This window comes from Clupea harengus, chromosome 16 (genome assembly GCF_900700415.2).
Source record: "Clupea harengus chromosome 16, Ch_v2.0.2, whole genome shotgun sequence".
Taxonomy (NCBI): Eukaryota; Metazoa; Chordata; class Actinopteri; order Clupeiformes; family Clupeidae; genus Clupea; species Clupea harengus.
In genome coordinates, this window is record NC_045167.1 from 23,413,610 (window position 1) to 23,420,755 (window position 7,146).

The window sequence follows — 7,146 nt, forward strand, 5'->3', positions numbered from 1 at the left end:
AGCTTAAGAAAACTGTTTTTAAAACCTTCATTTAAAATGTATAACGTTATATAAAAACACAAATTTGTATCTTTCAGTTTTTTTTTTTTTTTAAATATTGGAATACAGCATCCACCGTCTCCTACTCTGTAATAAATGCTGATACAGTATGTAGTTCATACTGATTCCGTATATGTTTGTCTTTTTTAAGAAGACACGGATAGTCGACTGCTGACAACAACTGTGCATTTTAGGTGCACACTACAGCTACACTACATTCCGGTCCTATCTTAATGAGTGATAAACCTTGGCCAGAGATGTCAAGCTGTGGGAACTGTGTTTTATCTACATATATTCCCATGCTACTGAATCAGTAGGATTGTTATGGTTTCATGTTAAACACTGTGGACCCTGACAATCTCTTGGCTAAGCTAAGTGCTGTAACCTTCCACCTATTTGGCTGTATGTCTAATAGGCAACACATCCTCCTTACATTAGCGCTTTTGGGGGAAGGGCTGCCTTTGGAATGCATATCAAAGGCATTTCTCCTTAGGAAACACTTTGAAAATGTAGCCCAGGTGTAGGCCTCGTCCAAACACATGTGAGGAGAATATGACGTTTTGCATATTTTTCGCCCAATTCATCACGAGGGAGACCCCGTCAGAGCCTTCCAAGGAGGGGAATTTATCATTGGATAATATGCTTCTAAGGCATATTTACGATGCTATCCGTATCTAGCGCATAGTGGTGTTTATATAATGCTATCCGTATCTAGCGCATAGTGGTGTTTATATAATACAGTGCAGTGCAGCAGGATTGAGGAGATTGGGCTACACACCTATAACAGATAGGCCAAGTTCAATGAAACTGCCATTTTAGAAACGTCACCAAATTTTTGTTTGTTCATTTTCCATCCAAAACACCCTTCGTCTCCCAGTATGTAGACTGGAAATGATCTGTAGGACAGTGTAGGAAAGGAAGTAAATATCCGGTGTTCCACCGCTAACACAAAGTTACTGTATACAGTACAGAACACATGTACTGTATAAAACTATCAAACAACATGCTGAACGTTTTTGAACATCTGGACATCTGAACATGAACAACATGTTTGTCTCAGTACAGGGTTATTGAGCAATACCGTTCATAACTGGTCAAGTCTATTGCAATTCTACTGTACATGAACATGACTATAACATTTAGCACAGTCTCCTGAATAGTGTATTTATGTACCCCATTGATAAAATAAAATTAAAAAAAATATAACACTGTGATTGAAAATGTAATTATTATCTTTCTAGGAATTGACAAATTACACTTTCAGATAAGTGAATACACCAGTAACTATTCTTACACCCTTGGTTTATAATCTTAAAGTGGCTCGTTGCCAGTTTATTGCACCTCCCATTTCAACCCTGTACACAACTGAAGGAGTGTTGTCCTGTTTTAGGCCTGTATTATCCACTCAGTGCCAACTAAGATGACAGAAATACACGTGCAGCTGAGGGATCCCTCTGGCTGCCTGAAAAAAGCCGGCTGTGTTTTCATCACAGAGCCTCAGCCTCAGGGATAGTGGATACCCCCCCCCCCCCACACACACACACACACACACACCAACTCTGTGACTTCTCTCAGGGGAGCCAGTCTAATAATAATTACGTAATCCACCTGCATGGTCTGGGCACGGCCTAACAATACGCAATTGTCAAGGCAAGGCCCCTGGGGGACTGAACTACTGCTCTGAGCTGCCACGGTAAATAAAAAATGTAAGCCCTCACACACGGTTCCAGAAAGCAATTTTTTTGGCCAGGCCTATTTATTGCCCATCATCGATCATTACATATCAAACCGTCTGAAAAGTAACTTTTGGTTAAATAAATGAGTTCTAGCAGGGGGTCTTAACTGGCTAACCCCTGGACAAGCATGAGGTAATGCTCGGGGCGGGTGTCATTCGCATTCACCCGTCGAGCATTTTGAAAAGTATTTCTGGCTCTATGGTGGTCTGACTGGAGCGGGTCTGAGGAGAACGCAGCTTTTCAGGCTGACCACACATTCATATTCATGGGGAGGCCGTCTACAGGAAAAAAAACGATTCTGTCACACCAGTTTTCTTGCGTGCACACACCGGTATATTGGAGCCCTGCGAAAGCCCTATTTTTAGTTACAGAAATTCTGAGTTGTATAACACTCATATGTTCAGTGATCAATGGCAGAAACACACAGCTAGAGGGTTTGGTCTAGGCTTTTGGTGCATGGAAGCCAAAAACTTTTGAGAAGGTTCTGCCCTTATACTGGTAACTCTTAACAGCAGGCACACACACACACACACACACACACACACACACACACACATACACACACACACACACACACACACACACACACAGCTTATTTTCAGACAAGGTTCTGGGTTAAGTAAATGAGCGCGTCCATACATAGATACAAACAGAGCCCGGGGCCCGGGGCAGAGGCCCAAGACGAGAGCGTGTGCGTCAGTGTGGGGGCACCGTGGCTTACAAGTGGAAACACAGCGCCAATGAAAAAGAGGCCGTGAAATGTTCGGAGCTGTGAAACACTGACCACATCAGCCACTGCTACACAAGATACAAAAGCTCCCGGTCCTGACCCACAGATTAGTCTGACCGAGACGTTGTGGTGTTTCTTTCGGGTCTGCCTGACAGAGCACTGTGTCATTATAACATTATCCAATAAACTCTGTCTGGCCCGTTGGGATTACCCTTCGAAAGTGCATCGCAAATGTCTACAGCTTGTTACCCACTTTTACATAGAGGTCAGATGCCGAGACAGGCAATCAATAAAGTCATTCTATTAAAAAAAAACTGTGAGATTTTTAACTGCAATAAGATGTTGCTATTGTAAATAAAACAGCATGTTACTGCCAACTTTGATGTATTTTTCTAATTATTCGATGTTACTTCCAAGCACGTGAAACATATGAAGCACGTTCGCTAACAGCACAAATATTCCCATCTTTCTAAAAGTGAATGCAAAAAGCAAAGTACAAGTCAGGAATCACGAATCCGTCTCATCTGCTGGATTTCAGGGGACTAATTTCCATCAGACATCCAATATACCACCCACATAGTTGATGTATTATTCCCAGATCAACATGCCTTAGTGTTTTTCCATGTACATAGGTCTAAAAATAAAAAAATTGCAAAAGAGAACAAAATCCCTCATGTCTTTCAGTGCTAGAGTGAGAGAAGCAGTAGCTGTGGACTCTTAACAACCAGCATAAATATTCTTCCTAAACATATGTATTTTGTCAAATGTATTCATATACTTATTTTAAAGGCCTTACATCGCTTACACATATGGCCTTAAATTTGTTTAATTTCAGAGCTCTCCGCTTCAATATTTACTGTGGTTGTTTAATCCGCTGTTTTTCTTGTGGTGGCGTTTACAGTAGTTTCCACGTGCAAAGGTGTCCTCTGAGATTAGGCGAGCGATGGAATCTGTAATTCCAGCCGCTTTCTTCCACTGCCTGGCCATCTATAGCTGGGGACAGCCAAACAGAAGTTGGTCTGCGAAAGAAGGCGCCAGAAAAGAAATGGAGTTTCCAGTGAGAAAAAAAAACGGGAACTTTGGAGGCCACTAACAAAACCCATCAACTGTACAACATTTAGGCCAAGGGCCTCAACAGAAGAGCCAAGGGCCTCAGCAGAAGAGCCAAGGGCTTCAGCAGAAGAGCCAAGGGCTTCAGCCGAAGAGCCAAGGGCCTCAGCCGAAGAGCCAAGGGCTTCAGCAGAAGAGCCAAGGGCTTCAGCAGAAGAGCCAAGCAGGGGATGCCATACCAGTGAAGACCCCCAGTGTTAAAGATGAAATTGGAAAGATTAAACAATTTGGGCAATCAATTTGAGCAAAGATGGAACCTGAAAAAGGACAGGGAGACGGACAGAGAGAAACAGAGGGAGAGACAGGATGAAGTGAGAGAAACAGAGGGAGAGACCGGATGAAGTGAGAGAGAGAGAAACAGAGGGAGAGACCGGATGAAGTGAGACAGCGAGACAGAGAGAGACAGGATGAAGTGAGAAAGAGAGAGACAGAGGGAGAGACAGGATGAAGTGAGAGAGAGAGAGAGAGACAGAGGGAGAGACAGGATGAAGTGAGAGAGACGGAGGGAGAGAGGATGAAATGAGAAAGAGAGAGAGAGACAGAGGGAGAGACAGGATGAAGTGAGAAAGAGAGGGAGGGAGAGACAGGATGAAGTGAGAAAGAGAGAGAGGGAGAGACAGGATGAAGTGAGAGAGACAGAGGGAGAGACAGGATGAAGTGAGAGAGACAGAGGGAGAGACAGGATGAAGTGAGAGAGACAGAGGGAGAGACAGGATGAAGTGAGACAGTGAGTGTGTAAATATGAGAAATGGTAAATCTGAGGCAAAGACTGAGACTTTGAGACAAAGGGAGAGATACATCAAGAGACACACAGAGAGAGAGAGAGAGAGGGAGAGGGAGAGGGAGAGAGAGAGAAAGAAAGAGAACAGAGAAAAGTGGAGCAGTCACCAGCCAGTGAATTTATAATTCTACTGTGCTGGAGCCGTCTGCCTGGCCCCAGATTAAACGCCTTCTAGCCAGGCTCATATTCCAAACTTGACTTGTTGCCACACAAAGCAAATCAGACACATCACGCAACTATTAATAGCAGGAGCGAACGCCACAAATTAATTACAGATTCTCTGCCACACGTTGACATCAGCATTTGTGCAAATGTGTGAACGGGGTGTGTGAGAGGTTTTTGTTTCTGAAATACAAAATAAACCAAAAAAAATTACAGCAAGAGTGATATATTCCATGTCACACTGGGAGCGTGTGCAAAATAGGCCAGAACTGGGACCGACTTCATCTGCAGCAGTTGCTCTGCCTGAGCAGCAGTGCCTGATGCAATGGGTTATGTTTTGAAAATGTTGTAGCTGGTGTAGTGCGGTCTCCCTGGTCTGGGGGTTAGCTGGGGTGTTCAGATGTTGACAAACACCATTTAAAGCTATGACTAATTCTTCTTGCCTCTATTCCCTGATAATACATAAAGTTTATTCTTCTACAGCAACTGTTTTTGGCCCACTTAAAATAAATGTATAAGTGTAACTAAATTTCCCTCGAGATAAATAAAGTATCCATCTATCTTTCTATCTTGTACCTCAATTGTGACAATGTTGCCATGGATACAAATATTTGATAAGTGAATACATGTCATATAAGTATAATATGAAGTCTATGTAGCTCATAGCCCAAAGCTCATAGCCCATAGCTCATAACTCAAAGTTCATAGCTTATAGCCCATAACTCAAAGTTCATAGCTTATAGCCCATAACTCATAGCTCATAGGTTATAGCCCATAACTCATAGCTCATAGCTTATAGCCCATAACTCATAGTTCATAGCTCATAGATTATAGCCCATAACTCATAGTTCATAGCTTATAGCCCATAACTCATAGTTCATAGCTCATAGATTATAGCCCATAACTCATAGTTCATAGCTTATAGCCCATAACTCATAGTTCATAGCTCATAGATTATAGCCCATAACTCATAGTTCATAGTTCATAGCTCATAGCTCATAGTTCATAGCTCAACTACTTACTAACCGAGAGTGAGGTCATGCCGGGAAATATCAAACTGAGGCTTTAACGTATCGCAAGGTTGATACGCCAAAGCCAAAGTTTGATATTTCCTGGCATGACCGAACGGTCGAGGTTAGTAAGTTGTTTATTATATGGCATTTTTCGCTCCTTTCATTTTGTAAATGAAAATAAAAGGTAATTGTTAATAGAAAACATTTCGTTTTGTTCAGCTCTCAAGTCTTCTCACGACACAATGAGTTTCAGGTGTTGCGTAGCAACCAATTACTTGCTAACTTCAAGTTACAATGATCTATAGAAAACGGACAACACGGCTCAGCTAAAATGGCTTTAATTTACAGTAAAGTAACAACACAAGTGATTCAAACTATAGTTTCTAGTCTTCATTATCACTTTCAATAACAAATCTTCTCTTATTCTGAATTTCCTCATGGCTGTTGATGGCTGTTCATTTTTGTCTGGATAGTAAAACTGATCGCTTTCGCTCATTTTGAAAATGTCGTCAGAGGGCAATACGGCTCCGTATTGCCCGGTGAGGAGGGCAATACGCGGCTGGCATGACTACTCATTAGCCAATCAGAACGCTCGTACTGTCGTTGCCATATAATAAATAACATTATTACTTTGTTCTATACATTATACAAAAAGACATAGAACACAACTTTGTATTCACTAGCAATTTCTACGCAGTCCCCAACAGATACTGCATGTGAACTTGAGGCAACAATTTCCTCCCTTGAAGTGGGCATGAAGTAATCTGCAGCATTTCAGAGTAAAGTCGTTTCATGGCCAGGCAGTAATTAAAGCACATCAAAGAGGCTTCTTTAAGAGGGACTTATTATATATTAAGTAAAATACATTCCATATCTGACTTTGTAAATTCACAGTCTCCACAACAAACCAGGCATAGACACATGTGGAAACATTTTTACAAGGCTATCTTGGTCCTATGATTTCCTTAACCAACACAGTGCACACACACACACACACACACACACACACACACACACACACACACACACACACACACACACACACACAGAGTGCCTTGAAATGAAGAACATATTGAGTCTTCGAGTGAGTCTGGCCACTTCTGAAGCTTTGATGAGTAATAAAGAATCTTCCTAATGAGGTTTCTTGCATTTAGTGGAAATGCAGACATTATCTTGTCGACATGTTCATTTGTGTGTGACGCACTGAGCCGAGCCCCCCCCCCTCCTCCCACCGTACTGATCACTAAGATCCCTTTGAGTGTTAATGGGGACAGACAATGAGCGGATGTTTAATTACATCACCAAGCCTAATGTATGGGCACAAATAACAATGCCGTGATCTGTGACTAATGCTCTTTCGGAGAAATAAATGCCTGCTTGATCATGAAGCAATTAATGTTTTTTTCCACGAACCATTTCCGTTTCCACCACCACTGAGCTGTTCTTGCAGAAGCCATTGTGACAAGCTAGAAATATTATTAGCATTAACACATCTACAAACATCAGCAACATGCTGTTACTCCCAACCTCTTCACTGTTACACGGCACCATATTGAGCAGATCTTCTGATCCAAT